Source organism: Harpia harpyja, chromosome 8, assembly GCF_026419915.1.
Source record: "Harpia harpyja isolate bHarHar1 chromosome 8, bHarHar1 primary haplotype, whole genome shotgun sequence".
NCBI classification, from domain to species: domain Eukaryota; kingdom Metazoa; phylum Chordata; class Aves; order Accipitriformes; family Accipitridae; genus Harpia; species Harpia harpyja.
In genome coordinates this window covers 5,416,319-5,433,367 of record NC_068947.1, presented here as the reverse complement: position 1 = coordinate 5,433,367, position 17,049 = coordinate 5,416,319, and the positions used below count along the sequence as shown (strand labels likewise).

General features: G+C 41.9%; 1 long non-coding RNA gene across 1 annotated transcript in view; it reads right to left on the bottom strand.

Annotated features, from left to right (window-relative positions):
* Positions 1 to 374: 374 nt before the first annotated feature.
* LOC128144822 (uncharacterized) overlaps positions 375 to 17,049 on the bottom strand; it is a 68,904-nt gene continuing 52,229 nt past the window's right edge. The window contains exon 3 of the long non-coding RNA XR_008236223.1: positions 375 to 658. This is a non-coding gene — a long non-coding RNA (uncharacterized LOC128144822). The remainder of the gene's footprint in view (positions 659 to 17,049) is intronic.

Below are 17,049 nucleotides of genomic sequence, written 5' to 3'. Positions count from 1 at the left end.
TTAAAAAAACCTCCATGCTTAAACAGCATCTCACGTTATGACTCTTCTCTAGCATCTGGGAAATGGTACAATCAAAATGACATTCCTATCCCACGTGATATATGATTCCTCCGGGGAAAGAAAGTCGAGACCACAGATAATACATTCTCCCTTTCTAGCTATTACAGACATCATTTAATACTGCACACAACTTTTTGTTCAAGTATTTATAAATGTCTTCAACGAACTTTAACCCAGAATGCTTTAAAATGAAAGATACAGTCATTAGGGTTGGGTAATGGAGAGAAAATTAATAGTCACAGATAAAGAAAAATATGATTTACGACCTGTCGGTTGTTAACTAACCAGTACACATGCCCACACGTGCACGCACACACACGCACTCTCTCTCGGGAAGCACGGCCCGGGAGTGACAGCGGCGTGGGAAGTGCTGCCTGCTGGCTTCTTTCCTGCTACGGGGCACCGGTCGGATCAGGGAATTTGCTGTGGGAAGGGAGGCGTTTGGGCAGTTCAGACTGTTTTCCCAGCAGAGCATTGGGTGATGCCACAGCTGCTTTGACATGGTCGGGGTCAACGATTTGCTCTTCAGTTGCGAACATGACAGTGCTAATACACGTTGCTCTTCATTTAGGATTCTGGGCACTGTCACAGCCTAGTCCTAGTAAAATATGAAACAGTGCATTGTAGATTGTTACTGTGCTGAGATTTTTGGAATGGAACATTCACATCTTTTTATATAGTTTTACTTGCTGCTATTTGAACACAATGAAGAAGTCTGTCTGCCTGCTCTAGTTAGCATTTGTTGTGGTTTTTTTTTTTTTAAGTCATGTCTGACCTTGTTCGTGTTGTTTTGTTTAGTGTCCTTGAGCTTAGCTTTAATCTTAAATAAAAGCACAAGAAATGCTACGTTTTCAAAGACAAAGCTGAAAAGCCATTGACAACAAATATTGTAATATTTTTATTGCAATTTACTAAACTCTTCTACTTGTTAGGAGCTCTGATTCAACCAAGCTAACAAGGTTATCAGATTATATGTCTATTGTCTTGTTATGACTTCCTTGGCTGAGTTCCTGCAGTAAACAATGCTGATGTGATGCTTTGTTCAAGTAGCGGAGCTGGAGGGAGCTGGAGGGAGGGAACGGTGCGGGGACGAGGGTCACGGAGCTGTCAAGGCCTCCACGGCGGTGGTGCGGCGGGGAGTGCTACCTGCGGTCAATATTAATCAGTCTTGCTACATGTGCTCTAGGTAGTCACTGCCGGTCTGTGACAGCCAAGGACCCAGGTCTGGGAACCTGCAAAACATCCCCCAAGATAACAGAGACGCAAGCAAGCAGGACATTGCAGATCTTATTTATCCAAGCTGACACATGCCAAAAACCTTTGGAGGGAGGTAATTAAAACCATTTAAAGGCATTAAACCTATGCATTAACTTAAAAATATATTTCCACTCGCTTCGTCGTATGCCAGAGTGCCTGAGTTACAAAAGGAACTGTTTAAATTACCAGTAAAAAGGAAACATCATTGCACGCTACCTTTTCTGTTCTTCTGTGTAAATGCCACGTGCATTCAGATTTCCTCTAAGCACTGTCATAAACTTGCTGTCTCCCTGCCGGTGTAATTAATATATGCAACTATCGCTTTCTACATACCAGAGAATGCCAGGGCAGCAGCTGCACGGTTGGAGAACCCGCATTAGCGTCATGCCAGTTGGCTAGCAATTCTGGTCACTTTTTGGACTGTCACGGCACTTTGAGAAACAGAAAAAATATTAACCCTTTCTATAGTATCAGTTGGTAATATGGAAGTAACAGCAGTACCTCACAGGACTATGGCAGGATGTACAGCAAAATTCAGTATTGAATTTTTTCTGGAATGGTGCATGTGGAAGTTCTTGGAAACCCTTGGTGCTCTTTCCCCTTCTTCCTCCCGCTCCCAGCAACTTTCAAGCAGCTAATGTTATTGTTCATATTCTCGCCAATAATTAGTGATTAGTTGAAGACTCCAGTGAGTCCCTGTGCAGGTACCAAATAGAGACAGGAGACCTTGAAAAACTAAGGCTTCTTTGAACTTTTTATGACTGAATCTTAAGAAAACTCGCTGCGTTCAGCTCTACGCCGACAACCAAGTCGTGGCCAGCAGCCTGCTTCTGGACAGGATGGTTCCAAAACCGTATTCGAACGTGACCACAGCTTTTACACACCCAAATTACTGCTGCCTGAGGGAAAAACGTACGCCGACTTGGACCAAGGGCACCATCGCTCGACCTGTCTGCGACGCGATCACCTTTCGCAGCTGTGAGGACCCGGCCCCAGCGCCTCGGCCTGTGGAAGCGCGTGCCCCCGCCATCTTCCCAGCGCCGTCCCCCCCATTTCTCCCCCCGCCGCGGCTCCCGCTCGTCCCCAGCGGCGTCTGCCCGGCCCCGTGTGCTCCCGGGGTCTCGGAGCCGGCTGGAGCCGGCTGGAACCGGCTGGAACCAGCACGGGGCGGTTCACGGCCGCCTCCTGCCCTGCTGCCTGGCGGGCACAGGCGAACGGCACCGTGTGCCTTAGCGTTTTAGCTCCTCTTTCCCCTTCCTTCTTCTGTAGGTCCTGATTTCCCGTAAATTACCGGCATGCTTCTTTGCTGGCCTCATTTTCTAAGTGATCTCTATCTCCTTTGTAAATGTTTTTTTCCAGGGGGACGCTGCCTCCGTTTGAGCTTGCGACTGCCGAAGTCTTTACGCCCGCTGCGTACCCTGTTCCTCGCTCTTTTGATTAAATCGTGGCTCAGACCCCGCTCAGCCTCTCACATCACCGTAGCTCTTGGCTTCATTTAAATAAACCCAACCCCCAACAAACAAAAACCTGCTCTTTTATTTTGGTTGGGTGGCTTCAGGGGGAGCATAAACTGGGAGAGGCGGGGAGCACGGAACAGCCCTGCTGCGTGTGCCGACGGGCCTCGGAGCTGCTGTCAGAGCGCCCGAACTCAAAACCACAGCAGATTTACCCAAATAAATCACTCGAGTGCCTTCAAAACCGGCGGCGGACCGGTGTACTCTGCACCCTTTCGGCTTCTCTGTTGCGTGGTAGCATTGGAAGCCAAAGGCGGAGAGAGGCCAAGGGAAAGGATGGTTGATTCCCGACGTCCTTCCACCCGCAGGGAGACCTCCTGGGGCCGTACCCAGCCGTCCTCCCCATCTCCCCCGGACAGGACCCGTCTCCTGCCCGTCCCCTTCCCTCCCCGCGGCTGGGAAAGAGTCAGCCGCACTGAAACAGTCCGTGTCCGCACCCAGGCATGCCCCTTGTTAGGACAAGAGCTTCTCCAGTTAGTATTTTAAAAAAGCCTACTGTAAAATGCGCTTCCAGACTGCTTTTTTTGGGTAGCAAGGTTCTCGCACTGTGTGCGTACTGTGCACAAGAATAGCGTTATGATTTCAAAAAAATCCTCTGGCTCCCGACAAAGCCTTGCTGGGTCACATTCGTTTCAGGCCATTGCAGTAAGGTATTTAACTCTCAGGCTGTTTGATGTTGCTTGCTTCCTAACACTTCAAACTCTATTTTACTTTCAGGTCAAATACAAACAGGGCACTTACTATTCATTACAACTAGGCATGTGTTACTAGCATTGATAGCGAATCAAATTTGACTTTTTCAAAGGGAAATGTCACAGGATCCAGAAGGGTTTGTGTATGTATATTTCTTTCAGATGCTGGTTTTCATCTGACCTTCACCTTTGGCAGTTCTCTTTGTGCCAGTAAAGTTTCAGTGGATAGAGCTAAAACCAACTCATACGGGGACTTCACCAAAATGTCTTATCCCTATAGGAGCAAATAACTGAGTCCAGTCTTTGTGATTCAGGAGATGGTGATCTACACAAAGGGCACCAAATGCTTCAGCAGAGCCTTTAAATCTCCAGACCCTTTGAAGATTTGGTTTTCAAAACACAGGAAAATTGTGGCATTACAATTACAGAGGCCTGGGTGAGCAATTCATGACTGCAGAGTACAGAGACAGCTTAGTCATTTGGGTTCTACAGCTTGAAATCCCTCTTGAAGAACCACACCTCTAACCTTTCAAATCAAATACTATGGCATCCCCTACGACCACCCGTGAGACACCCCCCACTCCCCCCCCCCCAAAAAAAATCAAAACTGAGAGAGAGAGAGTGAGAAAGAGAGAAAAGACCATGTTTCACATGGGGAACACCTGGCTAGTAGCAGTCCTTCAAAAAGGATCTGGGGACTACAGTGGGTGACAAATGGAATGTGAGTCAGCAATGTCCTCTTGTTGTGAAAAAGGCATACTACAAATTAGGATGCATAAACAAGGCTAATGTTTTTAAGGCATGTCAAAGACTCTTTGCTCAGCATAGTGGGGAGTTGGCTGTATCCATCTCCGGACACTGTGCTAAAAGTGTAGAGAGTGTGTGCAGAAGAGTAACAGGATGATCAAAGTGGTTCTTACATTGCTGGTAGGGAAAAACACAGCAAGTGGGTGCATTATTCTCCTTTCTGGAAATGACAAGAAGTCACAAGCTTAAATTGTCACAAAAAAAGGGGAAATACAAGATGGAGGACTGTGCAGCAGTAAAGCAAATTGCCTTGGGAAGTCGGGTGAATTCTGTCCATGTAGGATTTTAAGAGCAGGGTAGACACACCTCTGGTAGGAGTGACATATAAAGCTTTGGTTTCCTCAGGCAGAAGAGGAAAACTAATCTGTGCAATTCCCACTTCGCATGAGAGTTTTAACCACTGAACTTCCAGGTGAAAGGGAACAAGCCGTGCTCTGTGAAGTCTGCTTCATATGCTCCATTGGGTGTGGAAAGGGAGACAGTTGGGACATTATTTGTTTGCTGAAGTGAGTTTTCAGTTTTCTGCTTGGCACTGTCCAACCTAGGGGTTTTTTTCAGCACATCCTGAAGTGGCTTCTATGTTCCTCTGTATAAGTATTCATGAAAGCTGGTAGTTTTAGATGTCCTCAGAGGTAAGTTGAAAGCAAGCAGGAATTTTGGAGATCTGAACTTTGGATGTGGATACTTAGCAGCTTTTGGTCTCCCTGCATCCTTTAGAGGAAAAACTGCCTTGGAGAGATGGTGGGCAAGAAGGAAGATCCAGGGAACTACAGGCTGCTCAGCCTGACCTCAGTCCTTGGGGAACCAATCTTGGAAGTCACTTCCAGCCACATGAAGGACAAGAAGGTGATTGGGAGCACCCAGTATGGATTTACTATGGATTGTGCCTGACCAGCCTGATTGCCTTCTCCGAGGAGATGACTGACAGCGTGGATGAGGAGTGGATATTTACCTTGCCTTTAGCAAGACCTTTGACAGGGGCTTCTGTAGTATTCTTTAATAGGTGAGTTACAGACTGGATGGTAAGGGGAGTTGCAAATTGTCTGGATTGTTGGGCTAAAAAGATGGTGATCAGCAGTACAAAGTCCAACTGATAGCAGGTTAATAGTTGTGACCCTCAGGGTTCATAATGGAGCTAATACTGGTCAACATCTTTATTAATGATGTGGACATCTGACTGGGGGAGCAGTCAGTACGAAGGAGGAGGGCAGGTTCATTCAGAGGAACCCAGACAGGCCAGGGAACTTCATGAATTCCAGCAAAAGCAAAACCAATGTGCTGTACCTGGCACAGAACAACTCTGTACAGCAGTACATGCTGTGGGCTGACTGACTGAAAAAAAGCTTGGCAGGAAAGGACCTGGCAAGACAAGAAGTTGAACACGAACCAGCAGCAGGCTCCTGAAGCAAAGAAAACCAACAGCATCCTGGGGCACAGCAAGCATCTCTAGGGAGATGATCCTTCTCCTTTCTCTGGGCACTGCTGAGACCACAATGGAAATCCTATGGACAGTTTTGTGAAGTACAAGTACGAGAAGGTTCCAGTATGAGAAGGACACTGGTGCGAGTCCAGCTCAGAGGTACCGTAGCGGGCAGGGGGCTGAAGCACACGACGTGTTGAGGAGCAGCCGAGAGATGTGTGTTTGTTCAGTCTGGAGAAGAGATGCCTCAGGGGACATCTCACTGCTACCTACAACTACTTGATCGGAAAAGATGGAGCCAGACTCTTCTCAGAAGTGCACAGTGGGAGCATGAGAGGCAACGGCGAGAAGGGAAATTCTGGCACGATATAAGGAAGAATGTTTTCATTATAAGGGCGGTCAGACAGCGGAACAGGGGCCCAGGCAGGTATTGAAATTTCCACCCTCGGGGAGATTCAAAACATGACAGGACACGGCCCTGAGCTATCTGCTCTAACCAGACCTGCTTCCAGCCCACGGGGTCCTGGGATTCTATACAAAACACTGGACCGGAGTTTCCTTAAACAGTTTACTTAACACAGGGTTTTGGTTTGTAGATTAGGATGAGTAAAGGACAGCAATATCCGTGTGATCCTTCTGTTTGAAACTACTATTTAAATGAAAATTAAATGGTAAGGCAATGGGCATTAAGATGCTTTTCCAGTATTGAGGCTGCTATTTATATGGTATAAGTGAGCAGAGAATCTACCAGCAAACCCTGGTGGTGCATCGATCTTAAAGACACTTTGCCCTCCTGTCTGCTCCCTAGCTGTTCACCTGAGAGGTCTGAGGAGAAAGAAAAGATCTCTTCAACATTAGATGTTTTCCTTTGGTATTTGATTAGGCGTGCTTGAATTTCTTAGCCTTTTCTATCCTGGGAACATGTTGGTGTGCATCCTATTTTGCAGGAAGCGATATATGCCTGCTAAATGTGTATCTGCTCCCCTGCCTCCCTTCCCTCTCTCACTTCTATTATAGAACCAGGAATACACAGCATGAGTCCATAATTTATTTAATATTATTACATATGTTTCACAACACAGTCTGGCTGGCTTGTCATAGTTAAACTACCGATCTTCAGGGCTCACCAACAACAAAATGTATCTTTTACTTGAAACAAGTTTTAATTTGAATCACAAATTCTTTCATGTCTGATTTATCAGCAGTGTGTTGTACGGTAAGGGTATCCAGGAGTGAATCACTTTCCAATTCAAGCTCTACAATACTACCAGCTTATTGAAATGATGTATTTCATACCCTTCAGGCATTTCAAGTGTACTGCTAAAATTTCAATAGACAATTCCACAGCATGCAATATTATTAAGATGAGCTGGTGCTTTACTTGAAGTTCATGCCTATCAGCCATAAGGCTGTGCCAGGCACATGGCTCTGAATGCAAAAAGATTTTTAAAATAGTCTTTTTTAAAGTTTTTGAAGGATGACTACCAGACTGAGTCATTTGCAGCTGGACAAAGATGACATGCCATGACCTGATCAGTGAAGGTAACTTCTTCATATATGCCTTATAGAGCCCAACATAATCTTAACCAGGACAACCAAACCTTTAGGAGCCATCACATGCAGGGCTCATGAACTAATTAAGAATAAGCTAACAGGCTCAGGTGAGACCTGAGCTCCTGTCACATCTTAATTCAAAACTCAAACCAAAGGAAAAATAACCATCATTCATGACACTAGAGTTTGGTACATTTTTTAAATTCTCCAGCACAGTTTCCTAGCAGAACAAAGCTTTTGTGAGTTTGCCACCTGTCTGTTAGTCCCCCTTAAACACTTTTTAAATGTTGGACAATTTCAACAACAGTGATAGAGATTTAATGGCCTCAGAGATGTTGCATTTCTGTATCTGGCCCACATATTTTATTGTTCCAAGCTATCATTTCTGATTGGTCTCATGCAGGATGTGCTTCCTGGGCCAAGAAATGAAAGAGCAGAAATTCCATTTCTATAACATTTCTTCCCAGAATGAGACAAGGGAAAAAAAAAAAAAAAAAGTCCCACATGTATGCTATTCTCTAAGACTCTCAGCAAAATTTTTTAGATTTCAGACCTTCATACACACAAACACATGCACACACATGCAGATTTTAGTTATTTTCAGTGTTCAGTGGAATATAAAATATAAGCTTTAGTTATTAGTGTTCCTGTTTTTAGATCAGAGCTGCTGTTGGGATTAGATACCAATAAATAAAATAATTAAATTCTGCAAAACTCTGGGCAAATAAGTCTTTATTGGCAGACTTCCCCTTCTGATTTCTCTCTTCTCTACTTAAATTGTAAGCTTTTCAAGAAAGGGACTGTCTCTAAATACATTTTTGGACAACTTTTAGCATCTTGAGCTTGGCCCTCTGAGCATGAAAATAATAACACCCCCCCCCCAGTAATAATGTTTTTTCAGACTATTATGTGGGAAAAAAGTAAAATCAGTTATATGGGTAGGACTAATATTCTGTTAGGGTGGTAGACTCATAGCTCTATTTTGTGTGTGGCTGACTCTTGAATAATGTGTTTTCTCTACTGAGAACAAACCAGAAATCTTAATTTAAACCTCAGAAAAAAAAAAGTTCTTATTTTGCCCATTCATTCTCCCATCTCATTACAGTTCAAATCTTTAGGAAAGCCAAAATATTTCTAGGGAGTCCAGATTGTTTTGCTTAGCACTATTACAAAAGAAAATGAAGAAGAAAATAATTTAGTAAGGATTATCTCTAAGAAATCAAAGTGTTTTAATGAATATGTTTAAACTCTTTAAGGCATTACCTCTGAGGCATCCCTTTTGCAAGCATTATTAATTTTAATTATAGGGACATGACGCATATACGTTTGACTCAATCATCTTTTTATAAATTACTTAGCCTTAGCCTGCAGACTCTGGGGGATAAAAACTGTTTTGGAGTCCAGTGTTTGCAGAGCCTAGCAATAAGCAATACAAATAATCGTAATTTAGCCTGATCTATGCAGTTATAAATAAAGGTGATAGCTGGGTCATCCTGTCCCAGAAACACTTTTCTTACCACTGCTGATTTGAAGCATTTTTGGCATTTCATTATTACTTTTTTTCTGTTTTTCTTGGGAGTCATTTGCCTGGGAAAGCTTTCTTGAGGGGATTTGGCAGCAGGCTTGACTGCTAGGCGTTGGGAATGACTTCTTTTTCCTATCAGGGAGATAAAGGAATGGGACAATATGATTTCACATCATCTCAGTTTTGTGGGACCAGGGCTTGGAAGTGCAATATTCAGGTGACCTTCCATGGCAAATTAGGAAATAGTATTGTGGTCTTTCACTCTCTCAAGTGCCTAAGAAATTAAACTAACTTTGTGTAAGGTATTAAGATATCTTTGGCAGTTATGATGAATTAAAATATAGTACCCATGCGTACTTCTGATTTTGGCCTTTTTAATTTGGAATCTGACATGCTGGACCATGACTCTGACTGAGTCTGAGGCATAACTGAAGGTTGTTTTACTTCAGCCCTTTTGCCCTCCCCGAGAAATGTTTAACACGCTTCAATGTAGAGACTATTTTAGTTCTGGATCTGAAGGTCTCCCTGCAGCCTTCTGGAAAAGTCTCTGAAGTGCTTCCCTGACTTCAAGGTATATACAACAATGACAAAGTACCCGAGTACCCAAGGAAGCGGCGCATTGTTATATTTGTCTGTCTGCCAAGTTAAATCTCCTTCCTTGCAGCACACAAAGTCAAAGGTCAGAGGAGCTGTGTACATTTTAAAAGGTGTTGAAAATGCCTGTGATGTCACTGCATGAGTGGGATGCTTTTTTCTGAGATAACATGCTGTAGGTCATGCCGCACTGTTATACTCTCATAGACGTGTGTTCTCCTCTGTGCGATATATGCTGTAATATCCTATCTTGTCCTTTGTCACTGATTACCATGCAGGCCAGTAGAGGCAGGTGGGAGGCTAAGTGTAGAGTTAGGCAATAACAAAATGTTCTTTCTAATTTTTCAGTGTGTCCAGTCTGTCTCTGGTGATGGAAATATGGTGATGAATTAAGTTGTTTTCCTTCCCTTCCCTTCTGCACTTCTACTTATGTCTTTTTATAAAGAGGTATAGCCAGAGATGGACCTGAAACTCTTGCCCTTTTTCCCAGTTCCACCAGTCCTGAATTTTGTGCATGTTTAAAATCAAAGCTGTATCTAAGAATGATAAACAATCCTTATTTTTATAAAAACTCAAATAAGAAGAGGCCTTAAGCTGGAACTGTACACCACTGATATTGGAAAAGCTGGAGTTGGGGTGAGAAAAGCTACCTTATACTATCTGAGAACCTTGATCCCATGCTGAAATCCATCAGGGTGCATCTTGAAATCCAGATTGATATTTGGTGGCTTGTACTTATCTTATGCTTTCTGCGAGTAGAAGTTTTAAAGAACAGAAAACTACTACTTGGCTATTTACACCGCAAGTTTCTTTAGTTTCTTGTCTATTATTAAACTGAACACTAACAGTAATTTTGTGAGATGCAAAGAAATCCTACATCTTACAGTTCAGTCCCGAAAGAAGCTCAACAGAAGCACAAGCAGCCCATTGCTGTTCTTCGTATCAGTAGCTGTATACGTTTGCATAGCTCCCCTCACCTATGGCAGGTTAACAGCAGCTTCACAGTGTCTTAGTACTGGAAGCAAAATGACACTGATGTTAGATTGTCTTTCCTCCTTTTTTTCTTTTCTTTTTTTTTTTTTAATTTCATTTAGTGACCTTAAAATTCCTCCAGAATAACATTTACTTCAGTTTAAACTGTGAGTAAAAAGTAAAAGGTTAATGCATTATCAGCTCATTCTACCGCTTATTCTAAGCTTTTCAGTTTTAATTATCTATCTCCTGCTTCTTACAAGTTTAACCAGAAATGAATGAATAGAAATACCAAAGCCGAATAGATAACGTTGTCAATCAGCTGACTTTTTTGCTTGTTCTGCTTCACAATTTTTATTCATCTTTCTTAAGAGAGGATGAAAAATCATACAGGTACAAATCTTTAAGGCACTAGGGCTAGCCTGTGATTTGGAGACTCATTCAGTTGCTTGCCCGGAAACTCACTTCTTGTATGACCTCAGGCTCTTGTAAAATGAAGATAATAGCACTCTGTAGCTCACACAATGTTGTGAGAATGAATACACTAAATATTTTGAGATGCTTCAAATAGACGGGGATTAGATGGGTAATGAAGGTAAACCGGCAGGTGAATTTATATCTTGTTTTCTAAGGAGGAAACTAATGTTTAAAAGCACTGAGGTGATTACCTAATAAATCAGTAAACCTCAGTTTTGCAGTTTCAAGTTCATGTAAAGAAATTGGGAGCACAAATTCCACAAAAAGACAACAGGTTTAAGTTTTCCAACCTGTGGAAAAATATACCTTTTTTCTTTCCCTTGTCCCTATAAAATGTGAAAGATGGCTTTATTGCAACGTAAAAATAATTATCAAGATTTAGAAGGAGCTTAATACAATTTCAGTTTTCTCATGTAAGTTTTTCTGTAACACCACAGGTAATTTAAAATGTATTTGGACTTGTGTTCTGATAAAATAAGGTAAACCCTGGATCGGATAATGTGCAGAATGGAATACAAAAGTCAGTGTATTTGTTCCTTCAAGTACTAAACAGCAAAGTTTAGAGTATCACAGGAGACTAATGAACAGCAGATGACATAAAAATGAGAACTCAGTGCAGAAGCATAAGACAAATGACACAATACATTGAAGAATCACGATTTGTTTTAGAGACAATTTCATTTGAAGGAGTTCTGTTAGTACTTGTAATTGATTAAGTATGGCCTTAGCATATTTGTCAGGAGGAAGAAAGAAGCTTGTTTTCATGGTATCTAGGTGAACAAGGTCAAACCAAAGCACAGAATAAGATAATACCAATCCTAGTGTAAATATGAGAACACTTTAGAGGCTAGTTAAAATATTATAATGACTTTTCCAAAACGCACCTCTCCTATGAGAGGTTTGAATGATATTTCTCTGCTCTCTTTTAGGGTATGTGTTATCCACAATAAACCCAAGAAATTGTCCATAATAAACCCACGAAGTTGTAGTTCCAAGAATAATCAATATTTATTGTTTAAGCAATCAAACCTAGCTTCTCTTCCTTGGAATGTAGAAATGCTATTTTTTTTTCAAACCCTTCAAATTCTTTACTAAGCAATGTTGCTGTTGATGCTGTTGCAGGGTGTGCCCACTGTTATTAACAAACAAAATAAGAAAGGAGACGTGGTTTCCTAAAATTTACTATTGAGTACTGCTGTCGATTAGGATGGCAGCTGAGCTATAGGCACTGCAAAGCGTGGCAACGCGCAGCTCTCCCCTTCGTTACCAGTGTGCTGGCTCTGATGATAGCTCACTCAGTGAAGTGCTTCAGGTGAAGGTCCAGCGCTTTATTCTGTAACATGGCTAATGTTAGCCTATAATATATCATGGTGAGAAGGCTGACTTTTTGGTTCATGGCAATTAGTTTCTTCTCCAAATTATTAAGATGAATAGTTACTGTAATTGCTGTCTCAGCTATGGCAACCGCAGATGCTGTTCTTTGTACGTTGGGGCCTTTTAAAAACCTAAGTCATTTGCCTCAAGTATTTTCTATTTTCTGTTTGTTACCTTGTGTTTTCAGAAACTGCCCTCTTGTCCTTCAAAACAGGAAGGCTCGGTTGGCCCTCTCTGTTCTCTGCATTCTGTCGTATGCTTGTATCTTTTCTGTGCTTTCTTTTCCCAAACCGAATAATTAATCTTTTTTTATCTGGTTTTGAAAGGGAAAACATGCCCCCTTCATTTCTGTTCATCATCCCACAGTCTCATTTTGCCTTTTTTTTTTTTTTTTTTAGCTCGGTTTCCTAAGGCTTGCATGTGCACTCTCTTTCTCTGTAGATGTCTATATACCCTTATATGTCAATTTATAACGGCATTCAATTCACTGACCAATTTTATCTAAATTTGTCAGGGGACAGAGTTCTCAAAGACAATTAGCTCCCTATAAATAACTTTTAAACAAGAGGTTAAGAAAATGCAGCAATGTGACCTCACTTTAGCAGACTTCAGAGAATTCACACCTGACAGGGCTTGAGAGTGCTCCTGGGGAAAGTCTCCTTCAGAGAAGCTGGGCTGCCCACCTGCAGGCACTTACCAGGACCTCATGGAAGTACCTGTTTTTAATGAGGGGCCTAATTGAGAAAGAATGAGGAACTGCCAGCACGTCCGGGAAAAATACTTGTATTTTCCCTCTTCTTCGCCTTAAGTAGCTTTTAAAGTTTTGTCTTTTAGCTCTCTGCTGGGCAGTAAGGGGCCAGATCCATGTATCGTCCTGTTCCTCGTGAATTCCTTTAATCAAAGAAGCCGACCCAGCTGTACCAGTCCCCCACGGCCAACCTCCTCGCCTCTAGCAGAACGCGAGACCAGAGCCGCTCTCGGAGCCACCGGCTACGTCTGCAGCCCAGGACGGCAACGGTGACAGCCGCGAGGAATTCCCACCCTTCGTCGTTGTGCCCGCTGCTGAATTTCCTCCGCGTTAGTGCCGGAATGAGGAACCTGCTAGCAGTCATAGAAAACCTCGCGGCTGCAGTGGGGACAGTGCCAGTGCAGCAGAAGCAGTGTGTTCCGAAATGAGCGCGTGTTTAATGCGCAAGTGTTAGGAGGTGTTTAAGCACCTCTAGAAATGAGTGCTACCTCATAAGCATATACTTATTTTAGATCAAACCAGATCACATTTTTCGTTTTTACACTCAATCTATTCTTCTGTTAATTCCGTAATAATAATATTAACTCTATTCTGTGTGTGCAGGAGAGTAAAAAGGGTCCAAATGGAGACATCTATATTGTTCAACAACAGCCAAACCAGAAATACTAGAGGACGTCAAAGAGGATGATAATGGTCTCTGTTTTGCCTATATGCATCCTTAAGGAAAATATTGTACTTCTTTTTTGTTCTTTTCACCTTCTGCCTTTTATTCTTACTACTATGAAATTTCAGCTTAGGGAATATACTTGATTATTCCTGGTACCTCTACATGCTTCTTTGTGTTAACCTTCTACAAGAGATGACTCTAGTAAAAAATAATGCAAAGACAGGGCCTGTGAAACTGAATAATCCTTACTCATGTGAGCAGTCTCAGTGAAGAGAATTTTTCTAGCAGCTGACTATTCAAGTACTTTTTGCTTTGTATAAAAATAAATTATTTTGTTTGCTTACGCTTTTTTTCATACAAAACCTGTTTTAACTGCACATGCTGTTTAACAAGTAACTTGATGCTTATTGAGAGAGACTAATCCCCACAATACAAGCAGATCACAGTAAAGAATATGCTATTTTCATATAATTGGAAAAAAAGTTTCCTATTTCCACTTGAAACAAACAAACTGCTTTCACCTTTCCAGTTATTAGTACTCATAAGGCGACATTATCAGTTACTAAGGTAACATGGATCAGGAAACATATTTACTTATCTTTCAAGGCCACAAGGTTTTATCATAGTTAAGAGACAATGTTACATTAACCTAAACATCTGCTGTGTATAACAGAAAACAATCCGAATTATATTTTGAGTGTTTACTATTAATTATAAATAACAACACAGCTTTTATTCTAATGACATCAGCTGTGATGAGGACTTATAGTATAGGGTGTATTTAAAACTATTCCACCCATTTGTATATATTTATCATTGATTTTTCTTTAACATTAAATGGCTTTTAAAAACACATAATTCTGGTGTGCATTCAATTCTTATTGTGCAAAATTTGCCAGATAGGGCCCTCCTCAAATGCCAAGGGAGGTTTAGGACTGGTCTGGCAGGCCCTGCCAATGATCTGCTATCTGCAAGGGTTCTGCTGAATTCCCAAAGGAAGTCAATATTACCAGCCTGCTTAAGTAGGTAAGACTCACCCTCCTAGGAAAAAGACAGGTTTGACTTCTCTAGCAGTAGCATTGAAACAATTTTCAACATAATTTTTTATTTTGACAACTCCAATAAATGTCTTGCCTTGCTCAGAGAGATGCTTCTGGAGCAACATTCCCTTGAAGAACCATTAGAATGACTATACCCATCAGAGGACCACATATATCTTCCCAACAGAAAGCAACATTCATAAGAATAAATATAATTATCATGGCAACATCTTTACAGGGCTCAACAAATCAAAGGCATTTTCTTAAAAAAATAACATTAGGGTCATATGTGTAATCGAAGCAATATTTTCACAATTGGAGACGTGAATGTAGGCTTTTTTCTATAACTCAATTTAAGTGATTTTGCCTTACATCCACAGAATTTAGAAGAGAGTCGCGTACAAAAACCATCATACAGCAACAGATTTCTTTGGACCTGTTTCCAGAACTTGTCTTCATTTAATGTAGTTTTGTAGAGACAAATGCCCTGCTGCTAAAATGTCGTAGCTCTCCTAAAGCCAGTGCTTCTGCAGTGGATTCCCATTGAGAAAATGCTTTATAGCATGAGATTCTGAGCATCTTCCATACACAAGTAGTAGCTAGCTACATGGAGTCCAAGAGGCATGCAGTCCTACAGCTTTGCTGTGAACAGGAAAACTGTTTGTCTGAAGCCAGTACTAAATGAACCAGACAAATTCAGATCTATTAGGAAGACCTTATATTTCAAAATGTGGCCATGTGCTTTTTTTGAAATTTATGAATTCAGCATAATTTTATGTTATAATGATTTAATTATTTCTATTCCAGAAATTTTGCTTCAAAAATAAAAATGTTTTAAAAGTTGCTGTAACAGAAAGACTGTCCCTTTCCAGAGACTCAGTGGTAACGCTCATCTGGTCATTGGGTCAACTTGTCTTCTGGCAAGTTAGAATTTTTTGCATTAGTCAAAGATCTGGGGAAGTGGAGCATGGAAGAACAGTGGAGTGGTGATACTGTTCAGTGTCAATGAGGGAGCAAAAATGTGCATGGATCACCCAGCAGAAACTCCAGTAAGGCTGCAGCTGGCCTGCCAAATGGACTGGGATCGTGAGCCTCCTGCCCCCAGAACAAGGTCTAGACCTACCAGAAGCAACATGGCTCTGAGAATAACATCTGCAAGACTCTTGTATCACTAGGGGAAGCTTGGCCAAGTCACCAGGCAAGCCGCAGAAGGAACAAGGTGAAATACCTCGAAATGAGAGGTCTTGATCCAATGACTAGAAAGACTCTGCCTTTAGGAATCTGTGGTCATTAGAAGATCTTGTTGTTTTATGAGAGGAGGCAAAGTCTGGGATGCTCCATGGACCAGCGCTCAGATGTTGTGCTTAGCGATGCCTGAAAACCACCGTTGGTGTTGGATGTGCTTTTTTAACCGAGTATGTGATTTTTCCCTCTGAAGTTCAGAATTTGACACTGTTGGGTGTATTACAAGACAATGTATGTTGTGAATTACACCCAGCTGGGGGGCTGTAAATGCAGAGGCTGAATACGTGTGCTGCTCAGAGTAAATGGGTATTCCTTATTCGATGCTCATATGAACTGTATTTTTAAAAGGATAAAAAGAAACACAGATGATTCACAGAGCCACACAAAGATTTCTTCCTCTCAGGGCTTCCTGTGAGCATAGTGACAAGACCCTGAATCCTGAAGCATTTTTGGGGGGATGAGTCACAGTCCTCAATTACCTGTGAAATGTTCACAGCAGTCAGCCCTCCACCACCCACCTTGCACGGTCCCAGGTGTGTCCTGGGTGGTTCCTGAGGTGGAAAGGTAAATTGAGATTTGCTATTTACCCAATCTGCTTCTGACACTTGAACTGGCTTAATATCACTACCTACAGTGGATTGCATAGTGCATGCCCACCCTCAGGCACTGAGCTCAGACCCCTTTTCCTCAGAGGACAGAAGGACCTTTGGTTCAGATTTTTCTCTGTTGTTTGCAGAACAGCATTAACTGCAACAAAGTATTATATTTCAATGAACCATTTTCTGGCCACTTTTCTCTATTTCCCAATTGATATTGTGGCCACCATTGAGTACAGTATCCTTTCATCTTATTTTTAGTCATAGAGTCCCCACCAAAATTTTTCAGAATGCATCCCAACAGGGTAAAAGGGCACTCAGAGTTGACAATGTCACACCTATTTATGACAAAAGGTTTTGTACACTCGTCTCCAATCTATTGTCAGCAAAGGCGAAAGGACCTTTTCTCCGCCACGCATCTACATGTAGAAACACCAAGTACCAAACATCAAATACAAAACAAGACATAAAATCAAGATATTAATTACTATGCCTGCAGGGCTTCTA